We start from the raw sequence: 21849 nt of genomic DNA, 5'->3' as shown, positions 1-21849 counted from the left end.
TATGTCTTTTCCAAGTGTGGTTCACGTAGATTTGGAACAAGCATTTCAGAATAAATTTTGCTCTGTGTAGCTACTCCCATGTACAAGCCAGTCAGACATACAGATGCAACTGCTGGCTGGATATCACAGAGATCATATCAAATGTTCACAATATCTTTTCCTGATCTAGTTTTAGGTCTAACACATAATTTCAACAGTCATTGACTTCCGTATGTATTAAGTGTCTAACTCCTAATCCATTTTTCATAATAGAGTAAAAGTTAATGCTGCTTAACTAGGAACAAAATAGTTAAAGTCACAGAATTTCACTTTAAGGCAGTGACTTGTGTATATAAACATCATATAAAAATACCATTTGTAAAATACTATATTGTGTTTACTTCAACTGTATGGAAACAAAGTTGAATGAATAATATGAACATGGTTTGGCAGAAGGTTTCATCTTTTTCTCTTATCTCTATGTCTTTTTGTAACGGAGCAAAAGTGCCACAACTCTAGTATAGCTAAGCCTCAGGTATCTCATGTTTAACTCTTCTGTCCACTAGAAATTCCATAAAGTAAAACTCACTGTTTTCCAGATGTCCTAAGTACTTTCAGAATAGTTGCTTACCTGGGCAATCAGACAGACATGATTCCTCATTGTTTTGGGCAACAGAGGAAAAAAAAAATCTACATGTCAGGATATCTTTTGAAAGCACAAGGATTTCATTGATTTAATAAGAAAGTAGACTCTGTAAAACACAGTGATTCATAAAGGTACCCATGGAATTCTGTGAATCAGTGTTTCATAAATTTTTTTTTTTTTTTTACAAAGTACTAAACAGCAGTCTTTGAACAGCTGAGTCAAGTCCACACTGAAAATCTCTGTATAAACAAGCATCCAGCTGTTGACTTCTTTAGTAGCAGTACATAATAAGTCACTGACCCATTATTACATTTCTATACCACAGGAATTGAGTTTTTTGTTTGTTTTGTTTTTGTTTTAATAATCTTTAAGCAGTGCTACAATATGTCAAAAGATGTCTTACACTGTTAGCCTCACTTTAATCATAGAATCATCATAGAATGGTTTGGATTGTAAGGGATCTTAAAAATCATCTAATTCCACCCTCATTGTCATGGGCATGAACACTTGCCACTAGATCAGGTTGCCCAAGGCCCCATCCAGCCTGGCCTTGAACGCCTTCAAGGATGGGGCATCCACAACTTCTCTGGGCAACCTGTGCCAGTGCCTCACCACCCTCTCAGTAAAGAATTTCTTCCAAATACTTAATCTAAACAAACCCTCTTTTAGTTTAAAGCCATTACTTCATCTTATCACTATACTCCCTGACAGAGTCCCTCCCCGGCTTTCCAGTAGGTGCCCTTTAGGTACTGGAAGGCCACTGTAAGGTCTCCCTGGAGCCTTCTCTTCTCCAGGCTGAAAACCCCCAACTCCCTCAGTCTTTCTTCATAGGAGAGGTGCTCCAGCACTTTGGTCATCTTTGTGACCCTCCTCTGGACTCACTCTAATAGATTGTTATATTAGGGGCCCAAGAGCTTTTACCTGCTCTAGGTGGGGGTCTCACGAGAGCAGAGCAGAGATTGAGAATACCTTCTCTTGCCCTGCTGGCAACGCTTCTTTTGATGCAGCCCAGGATACGGTTGGCTTTCAGGGCTGCAAGTGCACATTGCTGCATCATATTCAGCTTCTCAACATATGAGTGCTTTATAAATTTGAGTTTTCATTTGAAAACTTAATATCTTTCCTTCTGTCCCTAGGTTGTTTCAGTGTTTCCATGGAACTAAATAAATTTCCATATGCTGCTGTTTCACCTCATTTTCACTTATTGTGAATTTTCAGATAAAGAAGTTCGTTTAAGAATGATGATTATTCTTATCAGATGATGATTTAAGTAAGCTGTAGATATTCCAATTGCTCAGTCTGTTTGTCTTTCTAAAAATGAAAAACTAAAAGCAACAGCGAACAGTTTGTGTGTAAACATTACTGTAGGGATTCTGGTTTTGTCTGCTTTGAAGTTATGGTTCTGTCTCTGAACCAAACCAGATCTGTAGACCACTGGAGGGAATTTTCAAAGCCTTTGTATATTATTTTCATCCCATTTATGTAGCAAAGGGATATATGTGGTGGGGTTTTTAGTTAGAATATTTTGATCTTTCTGCTTCTCTATCATGATGGTGAGTCCAAAAGCATACAGTTCTGAGGTCAATACAGTCATTTTAAAGCAAGAACAGGTGTTACAACCTTTGCCAAAGGATTGATATTAAAAAGGTAAAACAAAAGAGTATCCTATTTTTGTCTATAAGACTGAAATAGCATCATAGGGAAGAGCTATATTCTGTGGAAAAAGTGTAATGTTAACTTTACAGCTACTTGAAGAAACAGCGGAATATTCTAAAAATGCTCAGACTTCAGAGACGACTGTGTTTATCTATACGGTTTAATTAGCGATAGCATTTGTATTTTATTTTCTACATCCTGTTCCCAGGTTGTGTAGGTATCTGTATCTCATTCATAGTGATCGATAAGAATTTGGCTATGGTTTGAATCTGCTGCTTAGCTGCTAGCAGTCTGTGTGGTTGTTTGCAGAGGTGTTGGTTAAAGCAACTTACATCATGGCTTACCTGTTATGATAGTAAAATGCTCAGAACAGTTCGGTTTTCTCCAGGCCATATGGAGATTTTTCTTCTGTGCTCATATCTTATGCAGCTTATGAGTCTTAATATGAGGACAAATTCAGGTTTTCATTTAATTATTATTTCAGTTGAACTAAATTTGTGATGAAAGCAATTGAACATTAGTATGTGACCAGTTATTCAGACAGAATAGTTGTATGATCACAGTGAAAGAACTGAACAGTAGCTCTGTGAGTTGAAGGTTCACATATCTATTTCAAACTTTGGAAGACTGTCCTGGAAAATAGTCATTGTTGGGCATGAGTACAAAAAACTTTCTTTTCAACATACCTGTCTCCAGGATGTCACACCTTGCATTTCACTGAGGTGTGACAACAGTGGCCATAACTGAACTTAAAAATACATTGTGGGCACTTAAATGTGTCTCAGTAGTGATTGCTTGTGTTGAATATAAGTTACACTCTCATCTCCGTTGTAGCAGAGTGTCTCTTCTGGCTAGGTCCTCATAGTGAAAAGTTACTTCCTTTGCAGCTACCAAATAACCAGAAATGGAAGAGTTAAAGCCTAATTCTTGTACATTTTGATGTCTTAAGACCTACCAGCTGTGGCTAGGATTAACATTTCCAGGGAATTTACATTTTCATCCCAGGTCCATCAGAATACAGGCACACAGAGTGAGTTTTTGGGTTCAAAACTAGTTATGACTGGAGGGAGGCGTTATTTTAGGATCCTATGAAGTCTCTAATAATGAGACAGCTATCATGTTCTTATGGAGTATATATTTTCTGATTTCTGAAGGAACATCTAGCTTTCTGAGGAATTTTGTGAGTCTTAAGAAATCCTTTGATTTATATCGTGCTTGTTTGGGGGCAGAGGTGGAATCATGGCTGCTTTGAATGTGTGTTTGGTATCCAATAAAAAAATAGAAATAAAATACACTTTATCAGATGAACTGTCATAGCTTAAGAAAAAATGATGTTTTTGGGTCCATAGGCCTTTTATCTTTTCTCCATTCCCTGTTCCTTTTTCAGAAAACTGAAAATTCTGCTTATTTTAACTAAACAATGTAGTGAATAAAATAAATAAATAAATAAATCTGCATGATGAGGGATGAATAGATTGTTCCTTATTCTTTTTGTCAAGGAGTTAATTACTACATTGGTATGGTTGTTCTTTAAGTGCAATACTCTCTCAAAAGCAGTCTGTTGAAAAAAAATATATATATATATATAATTTGTGAGAAGAGTAAGTTCTACGGAATAGATGAAGATAGCAAGAAAAAGTGTTTCTAAAAGATCCTGAACATTATTCCTTTCAACATTATCCATTAGATGTATTTGTTTCAGTTGGCCCTTGAAGAGGAGTAAATTAAAACATTACAAACGTACAGGAGTGAAATTGCTGTTATCCTGCAACTTGAAAGCAGCAAAATGAGCATTCCAAAATTTTATTTTTGATTAAGATATCATGTATTAGACTGTTGGCTGAACTACAGCTTTGAGTAGCTTTTCTCAGTAGATATTCAATGTCCTAAAATCTTATTTGCTTATTACAGCCTGCAGGTGAACAAAATGCCATAGAATCTGAGCCTGTAGGGCACTGAAATACAGATTAAAGTATAAAGTCATTAATGCTCAAATTTGAAAATCGTGTTATATTTGTTAATGCTATATTTGAATTCCTAGTCTTTACACTATATATCACTGCTCAGTTATTTCCAACATGGATATGTACAGTTTTTTATCTTTTCAAAGTAGCATGAATTCCTGAGGGGAATTTCTCATCAGCACAGCCATCCCTTCTGCCTTTTTTCCCCCATGTTTAAGGAAATTTGGGATATATGTATATATATATATATATGTATGTATTTATAAAGTGATAATAAATATATATAAACTATATACATATATATGTATAAAAAATAAAATTATTAAAAACTTATTATTATTCAACTGGTAATGGTAAGGTCCAATTGGTACACACTTCTGTTATGGCTCAGAATCATAGAGTCATATAGTGGCTCGGGTTGGAAGGGACCTTAAAGATCATCTAGTTCCAACTCCTCTGCCATGGACAGGAATGCCACCCAGTAGCTCAGGTCTCCCAGGGCCTCATCCATCCTGGCCTTGAACACCTCCAGGGATGGGGCATCCACAACTTCTCTGGGCAAGCTGTTCCAGTGCCTCACTACCCTTACAGTGAAGAATTTCCTCCTAATGTCTAGTCTAAATCTATCCTTTTTTAGTTTAAGACCATTCCCCCTTGTCCTGTCATTATCCGCCTGAGCAAGAATTTGCTCTCCATCTTTTTTTATAAGCTCCTTTCAAGTATTGAAAAGCTACAATGAGGTCATCCCGGAGCCGACTTTTCTCCAGGTTGAATGTCCCCAGCTCTCTCAGCCTTTCTTCATAGGAAAGGTTCTCCAGTCTCTTGATGATCTTCACAGCCCTCCTCTGGACCCACTCTAACAGATCAACATTCCTCTTGTGTTGGGGGCCCCAGACCCGTGTGCAATACTCCAGCTGGGGCCTCACAAGGGCAGAGCAGAAGAGGACAATCATCTCCCTCAACCTGCTGGCCACTCTTCTTTTGATGCAGCACAGGATGCAGTTCACCTTCTAGGCTCCAAGTACACATTGCTGGCTCATGTCGAACCTTTCATCCACCAGAACCCCCAAGTTCTTCTCTACAGGGGTGCTCTCACTGTTCTCTTCTCCCAGCCTGTACTCATGTCTGGAATTGCCCCGACCCAGATGCAGCACCTTGCACTTCAACTTGTTGAACCTTATTAGGTTCATGTGGATGCACTTCTCCAGCCTGTCCAGGTCCCTTTGGATGGCATCCCTTCCTTCTGGTGTATCGACCACAACACTCAGCTTGGTGTCATCTGCAAACTTGCTGAGGGTGCGCTCGATCCCACTGTCTATGTCACTGATAAAGATATTAAACATTAATGGTCTCAGGACAAACCCCTGAGGGATACCACTCATCAGTGGCCTCCACCTGGACATAGAGACATTGACCCCAATTCTCTGGGTGCAGCCTTCAAGCCAACTCCATATCCACTGGATGGTCTATCCATCAAATCCATCTCTCTCCAATTTGGAGACCAGGATGTCATGTGGGACTGTGTCAAAGGCCTTACAGAAGTCCAGGTAGATGACATTGGTCGGTCTGGTCAACTGATGCAGTCACTCCATTGTTGAAGGCCACCAGATTGGTCAGGAATGATTTGCCCTTGATGAAGCAGTGCTGATTGTTCTTGGCAGATTTTCTGGGATTTCAAGGACTCAGGAAGGCTACTGATTCTTCCTGAGCCACTGATAACAACTGGAACAGCTTTTAAGGGTCTTTAAGACTGGATATTAAATACCATATTTGGGAACAAAATATGCATTTGTCATCCTCTGACTTCCCTTCAATATAAAACAACTTTATCTGAGGCAGCTGTTTTTGCCTTTGCAAGTACGATCAGGGATCATATTATTCATTTTATTTAGGAACTGTAATATCTCTACTGTATGAGAGTACAATGAGAGTATCTGGTGGTTTTAACACCTGTGGGTCAAATCTTGCTTCTGATAGTCAAAGGTTTAATTCAGTTTATCTCAAGATTGCTTAAATCACCATCTCTTGAGATTTGAGCAGATGCTGGTTTTGGTATTCTTTCATCTTTTGTACAGAAAATCTAAATTATAAAGGCTTTTCACTTCTTTTGTTTTTCTTTTAATCTAATCAAGATTTTATGGTTCCTGCCTTTCACTTTACAGCTTTGATTGTCACACTTAAAACCACATGCATTATTCCAGTGCACAAAATTCAATTTTCTCCCATCTTGTACTGCTTCAATGGCTTCAGTCTTAATTCTGCTTGAAAAAATGAAAAAAAAAGCTTCTGAGGTATTACAGTGACACATACACTTCTTTGTCACCTGACATGATAAGTGAGTAAAGGAACACGTACCCATAAGCACTCCACTTTATTCCAACCTGTTTAAATAGAGAGTGATTTAGTGCCATTATACTGGTGTAAAACTGTATTTGATGCAGGTCCAATTGCTAAGCAATAATTATTTCTTGTCTAGCCACCCTCATTTATTTGCCTTTAGGAAAAACATTAAAATATAAAACGAGTGTTAAAAAATATCCAATGGAAAGGTTTCAAATACTAATATTTTTGTTGAAAGTGTGATTCTTTCAATTTCAATAACATGTTTTTTAATAAAATGAAAAAGAACACAGAATTTTAACAGAATTAACTGTTTATGTTTTTAATCTAAAAATTGGATTAAATGTAGAAAGATGTGTACTGAATAAAAATGTAATAGACAAAAGTGTTGACCTAAGAGTAAACATTTAAATGTTATCAAAACTGGACTTTCTTTTCAAGATACAAAATAGATTTAAAAAAAAAAAGGCTTCCAGGAAATTGTTTTTCATTGTGATTGTTCGAAACTGAATTTAGTTGTTGAATTTTCCTTAGAAAAGTAATTCTGATCTTTAAACAATTGCATTTGGTACTAGATAACTAAGACCGATACAGAACTCTGTCAAATTAAAAGCTAAAATACCATTTGTATTATCTTTAAAACAATTTAATGGAATTTTCACATCCAATACCTATGCACATTATTTTGAAAAACAGTGATGAAACAGTTACTTAGTATAAAATTCATAGCAGTGGGTCTTATAGTAGTCTAGTGCGTCTTTGAAAGTGAAATTGATGACTTTCCAGTGTCAGGTGCTTTACCATGTAGTACTAACCTCATGTCTTGCAAAATTAATGTAACTATGGTCTGGGTTTCTTTTTTAGTTAACATTTTAAATGTCTGGATTTTTTTTTCCACGCTTTAGCAAATGTAATGTAATTAGTATTTATTCCATTGAAGACTTTGAATTAACACTGAGGATTGTGATAAAACTTACACACGCGTATATTTCCTGGGATAATTATGGGGTGATACAGTCTGACCATAACTTGGTTGTTCCACAATAAAATAAAGCACCAAGGTATAGACCAGTGAAGCTTCCCCACTGAGTGATTTGTGTAAGCTCTTTTTTTTTTTTTTTTTTTTCCGTACTATGAATCCTGAAGAGTAGCAACTGTTAAGACAAAAGTTGAAACATGCTTGCTGTGTAAATGAAGACTCAAAATCCCGGCATATAAAAAAAGCTTCCCTTAAAGACTTGAACAATCTGTTCTGAAAATTCATTGCACATGAGGAAGGGGATATCACTTAGGATTATAGACAAACCCCAAAGATATGGTCTGTAACAAAAAAAAAAAATTTTTAACAGTGGTGTCATAGTTCATTATAGATATTATATTTAATTTTGGTTTTGTAACACAGGAAGGGAAAGAGCCTTCCCTTTCCACTGTGCCTAACAAAATATATATTTTTACCTGGACATAACACTTCTGTCTCATTAAAATAAGTGTATTTTTCAATGGACACTTTCTAAATTTTTCTACCATGTTTACATGTTAGTAAGCAATAGTACTATTGTGCTATGCCATTTTAATATTTTCTATTTTTCTACTTTAAGTTCAGTCCCCAATATCAGGCCTACAGAATTATACCTAAGTGTTCATGTAATTACTTTTGTAGGTTTATTAGAGTAATAGCAGGGTTTTCATGGACTTTCTTTTTTAATTTATATTCACGTTTATTTAGTATGACAGTAATGTGAACTAAGATATTGACCCAATTTTATACTCAAGCTTTTTTGGTCATCTAGCTTCAGTGTTTCTTTCTCTCTCTCTTGTTTGTTTGTTTTTAATCAAGAAAAAACACTTCAGATTGAAGTACAGGGGATACCAAATGAGTTTCATAAAACTCATTGCACAGTCTTACAAGCCTGATTTTTGCCATTTTAGAAGTACGGTCTTTTTAACTTGGTAGATGGTACAATACATATGAAATAATATATTATAATGTGTAAGATCAAGCAGACAAGAAAAAAAATCATGTAGAAATATTTCCTTCATTTGCACATAAAGTAAATAATTCTTCCTCAATTTATCATCCATTTGAAATTTTTTTTTGAGCGATCCTTGTGAAAATCCCAGAACACATTTGTTTTAGATGCAACGGGCAGTTCTTCAACCTTCTGTTCTTCATCTTTATTCTTTCTATTTGCCCACTGGAGTCTTACCACTTTCAGATCTCTGTCCAACTTCAAAAAACTATGCAAAGATTAGCTCCTCAATCAGCTACACAGCTTTAACATCCTGATTTCACAAGCAGGAAAATAGAATACAGAGGAGGTGTTTACTACAACTAAACCAAATGTTTCTGAGACTGTTCTCTAAGCACTGGGGCTAGCTGGACTCAAGCATCCAGTTGTCCACACCACCATACTCTCCTACCTGCTGAAGTACACCAGCTACACAAGCTACCTGTTGGGAATGGCCTCTGACCCACACCAGATCCAAACCATGTCCATTGTTTGAAACATGGCCAGCTGCCATCATCCAAAGCTCTGCCAGCAACAATACTAACCATAAATAAAATTTGTCTAATTTAATATTATGTAATGACCAAGTTCCCATTCCATGTGAGATTTATTAGCATGCCTTAATTTATTAATACAGGCAAAGCCAGAGGGGTTAACTGGTTTGACCCTAGAAAAAGAATTTGTTGAATTTGAATTTGTGTTCTTGACTCATAGTCCTACAGTTATTCCTACAGACTATATATATATATATATTATTTTTTTTCCATTTGTGATTAATAGAAAGTATGTTTGATTTGTATTTCAGTAACGTAGTGTATTTTAATACACCAAAAATGCTGTGAAAATGTACTGTCCTCAGGCACTTTTCCTCAAATAATTAAGCCCTCTTTTCTGGAATTTGTTATGTAATTTGAACGAAGTGTCCTATTTAAAACACCCCCTCCTCCTTCATGCCCATTAACATGATTAATAAGAGGCATTTGAACATTGCATATTGAATAATTCTTCATAAAATGTGGTTGAAATTATTTGAATATAGTTTAAATAATGTTTGCACTTGTTGTGGAAAGAATACTATTATGAGTTGTTTGTTTGTTTATTAAAAAAAACACTTTATAATCTGGGCTTGAAGAAAGCAGTATAATCAATCTCAGATCACAAATATTGAAGAAATGTTTCATTTTAGTAACTCACAGCCCTGGTGAATTCTAGCATTTTATAGGTTATGGCTTCCTCTGGCCCAGCCTCTTGTGGGTCATCAGGACCATCAGTGGACGGGTCATTTTTGCTATTTTAAATCACCAAAAAAGTTTGGAGGAACACTAAATCTCTTTTAAGTGGGCTGTGAGTTGTTAATAGCACAGTTTGGAAGTCTGCTATGTGTTACAAAGTAGTGCAAAGGTACCAAAAAACATGGTTACAGAGCATTTCTATAAGGTCTCTAAATAGCTCTGCGAAGAACTTCCCACAGTAGGTGTGTTGCATACTCGTTGTTCCACAAGATGTTCTTTACACTGCATTTTCTGGGCAGAGCTGCCTACAGAATGATAGAAGAAACAATTAGGACAGAGGTGTTTGAGTTACTACAGGGACAGGCACTGAACGCTTTTCCAGCTAGGCATATTAGGCTACTTTGAGTATATTTATGAACTGCACTTACTGGGGAGAAAAACTAACCAGCAGAAATGCTTTCTACAATTCCTTCTAATATTTGCCTAAAAATGCCATACACAATTCACATTTTTTTCAGCTCAAACAGCTTTTCCTCTCAGCTTATTTTGCCTTTATTGGATCATCTGTAACAAATACTGTGCTCAAGAGAGCCTGTTGGTAGCTCAGCACTCTTCATTTATGATTAATCCATGGCTCCTGTCACTTTCAACTTTGCTAGAATGTGGCAGGAGTTTGCACAAGTTGCCAAGACTTGAGAGAAAACAAAGCATCAAAGTATCCTAACCATTACTTGGGTGGAAATATAAAATATTTATACGTGTGAAATAAGCAATTTGATCGTTTAGTCACTTTTATTATATATCATTGTGTGAGCATTCCTGTACAGTCTCCTTTCTCTGCTAAATACAATTATTTGGTATACAATTGCCAAGAATAAAAACAGTTGTATATGCTGTTTTTCACTAGAATTGATGATAAGCATAGCATTTATGAACTATAGTGTTGTTAAAACTCATGCAAATCTATAAAAAACAGCATTGAACTATAGTGTTGTTAAAACTCATGCAAATCTATAAAAAACAGCATTGCCTTCTTTCTTGTGAGTTTCTGAACAAGTCCCACCTCAGAGATCTCAGGTGCTTTTCTGAGCTGTCCTGAACAAGTCCCACCTCAGAGATCTCAGGTGCTTTTCTGAGCTGTCCAACTTTGAAAGAACATTTCAGTTAAGTTGCCGATAATTAAAACAACAAAGCAAAACCAATCATAAAAGGCAGTTTTAAAAGTCTGTACTATTAAAAAGCAGTAAGTCACAGCTCAGTACAAGATATATTACTATGCTGTCATGATGGATGTTTGCTGGGCACCTGAGGCAGACAAAAAAGCAAAATTGTGTGCAATCTGCTGTTTTTTTTTTTTTTTGCGCTGATGCTCCCATTTTTAAAAGGGAGCTGCAATAGCAGAGCATTCTACTGCTGCCACAAATTGGCCTGACCAAACTAGTGGGCTGTTTAATCTCATCAACATTTCCTCCTACATGCAAACCTATGAGAAATGTTTGCACCTCAGAAAGGTGCTACTGGTAACAGAGTGCAAATCTTGTTACTGTGTATTCACACACAGGCTGTTAGAGGATCTAGCCTACAATATCCAGACAATTTCTTATATATTCTTTTACAAAGAGAGTAATATTGGATCTGGCTTTCAGAGTTTTCTAATTTTCATAGTTTTTCATGGATATAAACAAAAAAAAAAAAAAGAATTTGTTTTGTAACTGTGGAAACAAGTTGTTCTTGTAATTACTAAATGATATCTTCCTCTATTTTAACCTGAATAAATGATATTGAAATAACTAACAAAGTCTGCACAAACTCCATCACAGTTCAGGTGTGCTCCTGCCTTTAATCCTTCTCCATTTTAATAGGTCATATACCTTTGGGAAACATTTTGTGCAGACAGATTACTTCTGTGATTTCAGTATATGTTTACAAAAAGCAGTTTGCTATGGACTGTGAAATGTTAAAAAAAAAAAAAAAAAGTAGTCATCCTTATATATTAACACATGCTTTCCTCAGTAGTAGTCACAAATTGTCATCTGATAGTTTTGTATACTAAATATAACTTACTTATGTATGTTGGCCTTACCGTATTCACACATGCAAGTTTACAGATACAACCTGTGATAGACAAATACATTGGTAATATTGCCAATCTACTTAATAAACAGTAGAATTTTAATGGTGTTTATCATATCCAAGTGCTCCACGGGTACTGAGCTCCCCATTATTTCATTTAGTCTTGAAAGGGTTTTCCAGCATTCAGCATCTGCAAGATGTGCCATTCTTTGCTGTATAAGGGTCTCATTCAACGTTTTGCACTCAATTTCTTCAAATCTAATACTAAGTTTGGTAAAAGACAGTAGTGAACTAACTTCACAGTCTGACATTTAAAGCCACTGGGTTGATCCTTTGTAAAAAGACCTTTTTTTAACAATATCCTTCAATACTATTTCTTCTCCTGCTGGTATAATATCTTTTATCCTCAAATCGCTCAGTTTCAGCTGATAGCTTTCAATGCTCCAAACATGAAAACTACCTATCATTCAATATTTAGTACTCAATCAGGATTTTTTTTTTTAACATGATAAAAGAAATTTTGTGTGATTTTTAAGGGATTTCCAAATCTTCAAATCTAAGTTACATTCATCTTTGTTTTCTACAATTAGGCTTGCTTAGGAAATTCAGCTTTATAACTTAAAAGGAATAAGACTAGTCTCAATAACTTTAAAATACTTTTTTTTTATTAAAACATATACTTGCAAAGACTTCAGAAGTCTGAAGTATTAATAATGTAATGCAAATAAGTAACTTACCACATACCAAGTCACAGAAGATATCTTGAACTGTTTGAACTCACGTGGTGTGGTCCAGAGATGAGAGCAAGTGTAGCATTTATGTGTTTCCAAAAGCAGATGGTAGGAGAGACTGGTGCAAAACTGAGAAGTTTCTCTTTCAAAAAGATTCCTTAAAATAAAGGAAAAAAAATAATAGGAATGGTTTGTAGCAATTTTACAGCTTCTTTAACTGATATCTCACACCAGCAGTAGTTGTTGATCAGCAGATGACAGGTGAAACCAATCGTCTGTATTTCCAGTAGGAGGCATGCAGTAACAGGTTGATGAGAAACACTAGCTTTACTGTCAAACGAAAATGAAATGGGAACCAAATGAATTCAGAGATATAACTGGTCTTTTCATAAACAATCCCTTTAAATATTTTTTTAATGATATAAAATATCCCAAGTTTAAAAAATAATTACCTGTTTGCTTTAAAGATCTGTAGTTATACTTCGGTTAAAAATAAATTAATAAATAAAATTATGCATTTCATACTTGTCATAATATATTTCCTATAACCCTAAGTATATGTTTCTAAGTATTGTGATATGCTATGAAAACAGAGAATAGTGGAGTCTTTACATGTATTTCAACAAGACTTGCATCAGGCCCACTGTAAGGAAATTGACTTTCATTTTCTTAATTCTTTTTCTGTGCATTTGATCTTTTTCTCCAAGATTGGGCGGAATGATTTTATAATTCCAACAGCTTGAACTGGCTTAGTGGTTTGTTTGGTATTGTTATGGTTTTAAGGTTTTTTTTTATTTAAATTATGTAAATTATAAAAAAAAATATATATAGAAAAAGAAAAGAAAGGAAAAGAAAAGAAAACCAACATAAAGATGCTATCTGAATCAAAACTGCCTTTGTTGTTTGACACCTTTCTCTTTTTTGTGCATGTGAGCGTGGTTTTGTACTGTGTCAGGCTTTCACTCTCAGATTTCCTCAGCTCAATCACTGTGGGCAGCAGACCATGTATGCTTATGTATCTTCTGCTTGGCTTACTACTTGATGTTTGTGATCAAATGCAGCATTTCATTTCCAGTCTCACAGATGACAGAATAAAATGTAGAATGCATTTCTGCAAATGTCAGAAAGGTCAGGGAAAGAAAGGAGGATGGATACAGGATTGGTCTTGTTTTAGTTTCTTGAAAAATCAGAAACAATTATGTACAAAACCAAATGACTTCTTTAATCTTATATTTGCAATATTTGATATTTAAAAAAATATATTTAAAATATTCTCTTTAAAGCTATTCTGTTTTTTCTTCTATTTACATAACAACTCTCCCTCTTCTTTCCTTCCTTTTTTCCTTACTTCCTTTTTTTTTTAATCTGCTATTGGGCCTGTGTTTTTGAATTTCTAGAAATTACAGGAATCGTTAACATGATCAAAAAATTAAAATCTTCAGGTTACTGCGTACCAACACACTTCAGCATTTTAAAAGAACATACTGTTTTATTATTTTTTTAAATTGCTCAGCATTGCTGTAAGGGCATAACTAATTCATTCAGCAAATACATTCAAGGTGAAGAGCATTTTTAGTCTTCTGATCTAGTATATTGAAAATAAAAAACCTTCATAAACCTTCCTAGTTTCCAAGATTTTCATTTGTATACTGTAGACCTGATTTTACAATATTAGAATGATTGCCAAAATGCTAGTTCAGAACTTTAAGTTAAAGATGGAATCTTTTTATTTAGTTTTTCAACTTTTTTCAATTGGTGGACTTTGGTGGAGAAAGAGGACAATTCTAGATTTTTTTTCCTAAAATTGCACTACTTCTAGAAATATCAGAGAGTAGCATGAAAATTTTAGTATTACTGCTTTAAGATATTCACTTTTATCCTGTTCAAATCACTTAAATTAAAAAAAAAAAAAAGTATTTTTCTCCTGTTTTCTCCTGTTTTTTATTCCTGTTTTCTGCAAATTTTTTGCAATTTTAATAGCTTTTTTTTTTTTTTTTTAATCAGTTATGGATGAATTATTGCCGAGTAGAAATAAATGAATCCCAAATGATATGAGTCTTCTCAGTGGGCAGGGCCTTCATCCTGTTTGTTCCTGTTTGTTGGATGTCAGAAATACAAGTCTTTATGCATTTGTAATACATATTTCATTCCATGGAAAGACATTACAGTTGCAATTTTCAAAAATAAATATTTTCATCTGATCAGTAAAAGTTTATCAGTCTTGTCTTTTGATAGTATTAGGAAAGGACTAGGAGAAGAGCACAGGTGACAGTAAGTTGATTAAAATAGTGACAGATTTATTGTAAAGGAATTAGAATTGAGATAATGAAGGTCATGCTTGGGAACCTTAGCAAACCTGATCACTTGAACACCTGAAAAAATAAAAATAAAAATAAAAAAAAAATGCATAAGCAAGCATAATTGACCTTCAGTGCTAGATGTTGTTAAAATTATCTTAAATTGGCTCATTTTCTTTTTAAAGAGGCAAAGATAATATCAGTCCTTTTTTTTTTTCCTAATTCTGTGTAGAAACAGTTCTTCACACGCACATCTATTTTAGTAGAGTGAAATTACCCCTGATTATCTTGTTTTTAAGTTTAAAAGCAATCAGATTCCCTTAATTTGACCAGAGTCAACATTTTAAATCTCATCAATCTGGCAAGAAAAGGTCCCTTACAAAGTTGCTGTTTGAGTGAGACAATCTGAACAGTCTCTCACTGGTATTTTAAATTTGAAACTGGCTAAAAACACTCTGCTGCTACCTGGGGATCATTAATAGAATTTGAATAACTTCAATTTCTCTGAGCTGTAGGTGGATAATGATAAAACATACAAATCTGCTATGTCTGAAATATGTTAAAACTACCTGGATGGAAGTAATTTAAATGGCTTTTAAACTTTGCTTTCCTTCAGATTCTTTTATAAAAAAAAAAAAAAAAATCCTGTTCAGTTTTAAGTTTCTTTTATGTTGGTTTGCAGTGTTTTGTTTTTATGTTGCTAAAGCAGGGACATAATTTTCAAAATACCTGTGGCAGCGGAAGGAGTGTGGCAGACAGAGCGGGCTTGCCTTATGACTAGGGCATAATAGACGATGTAACCTTTCAGTGTTTGAGTAATTATACTGGTGTAGGATTCTGTCCAAATTCAGCTATAATCTTGGCTCCCTAAGCCTGCTCAATTGCAGTCTTCAAGGAGGTGAATTCTTTTATAGCTTCCCCCTTTGGAAATACGAGCTCTGGGAAGGTGTACGGTATACCCAGCCTTCTGTGTATGTGTCTCCACAACCCACAGACTGAAAATTGAGTGAATTGCCTTCTGTAAATTGAGAATTTGTGACCAAGTATTCCTGAGAACTTTTTCTTTTCTTTGGTGTTGATCCACTGAATTTTTTTGGATGGCAAATAGTAAATCAGAACTGAGGGGGGTTTACTCTGCAATAATGTATAGAGAAGCAAACAACCTTTTTCCCCATAGGTTTAGGAAGTAATAATCAGACATACGAGGGGCTTTTGCCTGTTACTCAGTTACGAACTTCTGACCACGTTATTTTTAATGGTCAGTCAGGAAGAGGGCTAACTTCCAGCCAGATTCATCTTCTCAAGGTCATTTTTTCATAATTTTGTGAAGTTTTTAATTTTCAAATGGAAATTCTGAATAGGTAATGGAGTCATTCTCAGGTAAACTTTAAAATGATTGCAGTGTTAATTCAACTTGTGATGTTAGGATAGTCTGGAAGAAAAAATAATTTCAGTGAAATATTTTAATGTAATAAAATGTCATATGGTAAATGTCTATCTTGGATTTGTACAGGGTCTGTCTGGGGTCTGCCTATAGTAGGACTGCCAGCATGTACTATTTTAGAGTTTTGTAAAGGTGAAAGATGTGATTCACTTTGTGTATCAGTCAGAGGCTGCCTTTACAATCATCCTAGGCACACTTCACAAAAGCAGAGACAGGTATTAATGTGTCCAAAAGCAAGACTTTCGAAAGAAAAATATTCTATAATAGTTTAATATTTACTGATCTTATTCAGGCCATTAGAGATTTTTCTTATCTAAATGTCTTCATTTGTTATTTCATTTAAGATTAAGTATCGTACATTTCTCAACACAATTACTGTATGAAAACTGTTAGTTTAAAGGAATAAGTGTCTTGATTGTGAGCTTCTCACTGCAAGGTCAGTGTCATCTTTCGTCTCTCTAAAGTATTTAAAAGAACAGGGCTCAGGCAATGCACTGATTGGTCTTGAAACACAAGCCAATTGTCCTTATCCTGATTCAAGCTTTTTTGTCTCTACTGAAGTGGAAAAATGGTGATTTCTGATGCTGGATCTCTTTACTCAGATGATAAGGAATTTTATGTAACCAGCTCAGCTGTGTGCTGTCACTTACTTTGTCCATCTATTTTGATTGTGAGTGGTTTACAGAAAGAGAACTCATGATAATAAATCCCTAACACAGGGTAGATCTATTTTTTTCAGAAACATGCATAGGTTTAATAATGAGGTGATTTCATGGTCTGTATGGACCATATAGGAGCCTGGCTCTCTAGCCCCTCCACAGATATTTGAACAGCTTCACTCACAGTCATTCCACTTTCCCCCAGAGGAAAATATGTCTGTGCTACAAGTCTGGTATGAAACCAGTAATTGCTGTTTTTCTGAACTCTCCATTGCTGGATAATGTGTGCTTTTCTTTCTCTGTGCAAGAATACTTGTTTTTTCAAGGAAAAAGGAAAAAAAAAAGATTTTATTCATTGTGGAGACAGTTTTTGAAATGTGTACTGTTCTGTCTCAAAAAAAAATAGAAGACAAGAAAAACTCAAGGTATATATACTTATGATAGAGTTGTGGTCCTATGGGCAGGTCTACTATTATGCTTGCTTTAAATGCAGCTGAAAAGTAGGTTGGAGGTCTGCATGGCTGGGGAGATGGACTTGGCAAAAAAATCTTATGTGAAGTTCTAAGTCTACTAACGTCCATGTACACTAGACATGACTTGCAAATAGCTTACAGTATGAATTTTTATATATCAGAGTTAGTGAGCTGGGAGAAAAAAAAAGGAGTGAAATAATGTGCAGATGTTTTCTATTTAACTCAGACATGAAAGTATATTTATCTGCATATTGCTACTTAAAGGAATCTCATCATTGGAACTGCTTTTGCATTTTATATAGTTTTTGGAAGCATCTTTTGAAGGCATAGGCAGAATAAGTTATTTAGGGCTACATCCTATTTGTGTTCAGACATGCTGTTACTAGGGATGTTAAGAGATCAGTTTGATATTTTAGTCATTCCTAAAGTCAGGTGGAGAACATCATCTAGAGAACAGATTCTCAGGTGGAGAACATCATCTAGAACCACCTAGAAATCTAAAGTGAGGTTTTCTTGGTTGGTTGAGGTCTTTTTTTTTTTTAACTCAACTCTGGATTTTTTTTTTTAATCTCAACTTGGTTGGTTGAGGTTTTTGTTTTTTGTTTTTGTTTTTCTATGTAAAGACTGTCACTGCCTAATTTCTAATAAATAAAATATTTTGTCCCTTATCCATGTTTTTAATTTTAATGAGAGGTACTATTGAGTGCCATAACTGATGATTGTGCAACTCTATGCACACCTTGGCAGTCTTCCTGCTTACATGCATGCAGTAAACCCACCTATGCAACACTGATTGGCCTAGGACTCTCAAAATAGAAAAAGATTAGTGGCATACAAAGACTGTAGTAGTCATATACCTCTAAACTGGATTTCTACTGCATCAGGTAAACTTCAGAAACTTTACCTTTATTTTGCACAGTCCAGACCTCTAGAAATAGAACAACAGTTTATGGGATTTGTGTAGGAGTCGTATCAGTGGCTTGCTCTGTTTCATAATACTTCAGAGATTTTGTTAATTTATTTGACATTTTCAGCTAGATAAGATGTAGCATCATTGAGAGCCAGGACTTGGACCACTTATTAACATAATTTGTTATGGTGGATACTCGGTGTCAAGTTGCATGGGAACTTACTTTGGTCAACTGAAAAGTATGAAAGTTCTACTTTCATACTTTTTGCTTCCTTGTTTCATTTGCAATGTATAGGTCAGCCTGCAGTTCATCATGCACTTAAAAATTAGTTTCACTAAGGTTAGTTTTGAGCAGAAAACAAAATATCTGAAAGAAAAATGTTATTTAATTTAGAATGGGGAAATTACATCTGAAAGTGGCTTTCTTGATCTGAAATTTAGGTTATAGTTTTACTTACTGTGGACTCACAGGAAACTTCACGATTAAGAAAGACCAACCTGGAGATTTTAGGTGAAGTCTTGGCCCCATTTAAATGTTCCATTAAATTCAGTAAGAATGTATAATCCTTGTGCCTGGTGATTGGAAACTCCATTTTAAAACAGGTCTTTACTGTTAGCATTTTTGTAGTTCTAAAGAGCTATCAATTGTTCCATGGTGCATCGTATTATCTGGTAAGATGCTTGCTTTCACACCATTAAACCAATAAACAGAAACTATCTGAAGACAGGAAATACCAGTCTAGATTAAAAGTAGCTACAGTGTAAGTTACAAAGCTAGATGAAAGCAGAGGGGAAGGGTCATATATAGGTGGCAGATACTTCCAGACACTGGTTAAGCATACAACAGTCCAGGCAAAAAAAAAAAAAAAAAAAAAAAGATGAGTTTGTAACTTCTGAAGGAGTTCAGTACTCTGATTCGATTCCACTCTGGTCTGAGTGGAAACCACCTGCTTTAGAGTTTTCTTAGGAAAGGGAAAGCTTTGCAGGCACCCGAATGCCTGCTTTAAAGTCCCATTTTTTCTGGTCATATTCTGAATGCCCAAATGCATCCAAAACAGTGACCAGGAAAATCCTGGTCATCTAAAGTAGAAGCAGTACACAGTGGAAAGTGTTTTTCTGGTACTAGGAAACTAGTAACAACTTCTTCTCTGTCAATGTTAATTCTATAAGTCTTTGCAGATATTCCGTGGCTGACAAATTTGTGTTCCTTGACTGAAAGATTCCCATTCAAATTTTTTTTGAAGTATTCTTATCACACATAAAAGTTTAGCTGAAAATTGTCCTCTCTTTCCACTGTTGAGAGAAACATCCATCCACTTAATCTTTGCCAATAGTATTCTAGTTTGGAATAAGATTAGTGTTTTGTATTGAGAAATGATTTTTTTTTTCTTTAAATGAATATTCATTTGAAGATTTTTTTTTATTTTCCAGGAAACCTACAGTGGCTCAACTAAGACACAGATTTTTCTGTTTCAAATGAGCTTTGTGAAATTCCAATTTTGTTCTAAAGAGCTTACACAAAGGAGACAAGGAATGTAAAGATTTTCATCTCTAGTGTATAAGTGAGATTAGTAAAGGGGAAAGATTAAAGACTACACATTTCTTAAGTGTTTTATTTGAATAATTACTTTCAAAAATACTGGCTTAAACACACTGCCCAGAGGAACACAGAAAGCCCTTGATTGTGATGGGAGTCAAATCCAAATCTAGTTTCTCATTCCTTCTCCTCTTTTGTTCAATATACTGTTTAGGTCTTTTTAATATTAAATTCTATAAAAAGGAACTGTAAATTCTTTTTGATACCATAACAGCGACCTGTGTATTTGAAATGTCAGCTACATTTATGTCATTTATAGAGTGATCTATATATGATGTTATGTTTGAAAGAAGCCTGTAAATTTCAAGTGCTACTGAAATGGAGATCAGTGCTGTAGGGTTTAAACTAGTTGCATGTCTTTACAGTTAGCATGTTTGAAGAGCTATCAGTTGTTCCATGGTGCATTGTATTATCTGGTAAAATGCTTGTTTCCACACCATTACACCAACATCAGGACCAAGACCTTTGGTTCAATCTGAATATAGGTTTGAGTGTGGGTTTGAATGTAGTGACATGCAGCTATTAACCAAAATCTGTTTAGTTCTCTGTTTCCAAATTAATTGGGTAAATCCTCTTTTCTCTACTATCTAGCATGTTAATCATATTTGTACCCTTTCTTCAGAGGATTGCTGTACCTCCTTAGTGCATTACTTTACCCTTTGTCTTCAGCTCATTAACCTGGTGCCTGGTGATTGGAAATATCAGCTCTGCGGTAGCTATAAATAATGTTTAAATGAAGTGATGACCTTAAATATGCATGACCTGTATTTCAGAGGCACATTCTTACAGTTATGGCAGCTAAAGTCATGAGCTCACAAAAGCAACCGCTACACATCTTTTGCAGTAAGGTCTTGCAATGTGAAGTACTGACTGTTTACTTAGAGGCTAATTTTGGCATACAAGAGTGAAAGCTTTTATCATTTACAGAATATAACGTGCTACCAATTTTCTCCCTACCCAATTCATACAAGTTAGGAGCAGGTAAAATATTTGCTACAAGTTGAATTTTAGATGTGTTTATCATGCCTGAGTTGCTGAAACCTAGAGAATATTGAAATGACCCAGAAAAATTTCCACCAGAGTTGAAGAAGTTTCAGGAATAGAATATAGATCAAATATTAGACATTAATTTTGATTGTAAAACCAAACCAAACAAACAAACAAAAAACATTGCCCACACCACAGTTTTCTAATGAATACCAGCTGAACACACCTAGTAATAAGGACTGAATTACTATGAGAACGTAAAGCATCCATTGCAGAACAGAATATTTAAAATGTATTTATTAAAAAAACAAACAAACAAACAAAAAAACAAAACAACAAAACAAGTATTTAAGTCTCTAAGGTGCTGGTATTCACAGTAAAATGGTACAATGATAACTCCTTATTTCCTAGGCAGGTTTAGTGATATACCTATTTAGACTCAGTGTAAATGACATGCAATATAAATGCTCATGCATTGCATGAATGCCTTTTATAAAAGTTCACTGGCAAGAAATTAATGCCTTAGCAGAAATGTATTGCTATAACATGAATAATGATATCAGCATACCAGAGGCATACTGCTATATCAAATAAAAGTTTTGAGTTAAAAACTGCTAGTGTAGTTCTTATTCCAGCTGTTGCTGCAATGTTCCTTCAATGATGAGTTGAATTTTCTTATGTAGTTCATAATCAAAGATGCAAGTTCATCAACAGTCAAGGCTAAATTATGTGTGCTGAAATCTTAATTTAACAATTTCAACAACACTTAGAAAAACAATTGTAAATGGGTTATGTTAAAATTATTCACATGAATGCTTAAAGGTAAGTATAGAAACTATCAGAACTGAAGAG

The 21849-nt window shown here is 34.9% G+C and overlaps 1 protein-coding gene and 1 long non-coding RNA gene across 21 annotated transcripts in view; one reads left to right on the top strand and one right to left on the bottom strand.

The window, feature by feature from the left end:
* Nucleotides 1-21849, top strand: part of CNTNAP2 (contactin associated protein 2) — a 1160459-nt gene that overhangs the window by 452181 nt on the left and 686429 nt on the right. The gene's annotated exons all lie outside the window — the stretch shown is intronic.
* On the bottom strand, nt 9697-14623 carry LOC308190833. The gene is made up of 2 exons (XR_013947514.1): nt 10890-14623; nt 9697-10131 (listed from the first exon to the last, which is right to left on the bottom strand). It is a non-coding gene; the product is annotated as an uncharacterized lncRNA (long non-coding RNA).

The sequence above is a fragment of the Anser brachyrhynchus genome, assembly GCF_964034855.1.
Source record: "Anser brachyrhynchus genome assembly, chromosome: 2".
Taxonomy (NCBI): domain Eukaryota; kingdom Metazoa; phylum Chordata; class Aves; order Anseriformes; family Anatidae; genus Anser; species Anser brachyrhynchus.
This window is presented reverse-complemented; position numbering and strand designations above follow the sequence as displayed.